This window comes from Alligator sinensis, unplaced genomic scaffold, assembly GCF_000455745.1.
Source record: "Alligator sinensis unplaced genomic scaffold, ASM45574v1 scaffold262_1, whole genome shotgun sequence".
Classification (NCBI taxonomy): Eukaryota; Metazoa; Chordata; order Crocodylia; family Alligatoridae; genus Alligator; species Alligator sinensis.
Window position 1 is genome coordinate 1,752,755 of NW_005841904.1, and position 917 is coordinate 1,753,671.

The window sequence follows — 917 nt, forward strand, 5'->3', positions numbered from 1 at the left end:
AGCCGCTGAAGCGGAAGTGCTGGGTGTTGCGGGGAGGGTGGGGGTGGGGCTGAGGTTGTGACCTGCGCTGGTCTCTTGCTCCTGAGGGAGGGCGCGGGGAGAGGCGTGTCTTGCCACTAGAAGCGCACAGGCTCTTGCTCTGCGGGAGTGTTTGAACCCTGGTGGGGCTCAGGTTATTCTTGTGGAGCGGCCATTTGTGTCCTGGGAGAAACAATCTAGGCTGGTGGCTCCTCCTGGGAGAGCAGCAACTCTCCCAAGGGAACCTGAATGGGTGCAGTTGGCCCATGTGTGTAATGGGCTCATGCGTGCATGTATGCAATACAGTGCCAGGCTCTTTTAAAAGGGCCTGGTGCTGCATCATCACGTGCATTGGTATACATGGTGAACTGCGCATCAGCCCTGAGAAAATGGTGGCGGTGTGCTTTTGGACTAACAATGAAGGTTTTTTAGTTTCAAAGCACACCGCTGCCATTTTCTCAGTGCTGAGGCATATTCCACTGTTTATACCAGTGGTGACACATAGTGGGTGCATGGGGGGGTGTGCACCCTCTGACCGGCCACACTTGCTGCTTAGGTGATGGGCAGAGGGGCAGGCAGCGCCTCCCTACAAGTGCTAGCTGGGGAGCGGGAGCACTGTGACACTCCCAGAAGCAGCCACATCCAGTTCTGGAAGCAGCTGTAGTGATCGGCTGCTTTGTGATCGACTGCAGGGACCCCCCCGCCCCCGACTGGTCGCTGTGGGGGCACATGTGCCCGTAGTTTATATAGATACACATGAGGCAGCAGCGCTGGGTGTGTCAGTTCACGTGTTCCACAGACTCGATTAATTGAGTCTATTCCGATGCGCTGGATTTCTGGAGCATTGGAATAGATAGGTATGTGTATAACTGCCCGTGGTCACTTTCCTGCAAGTAGGG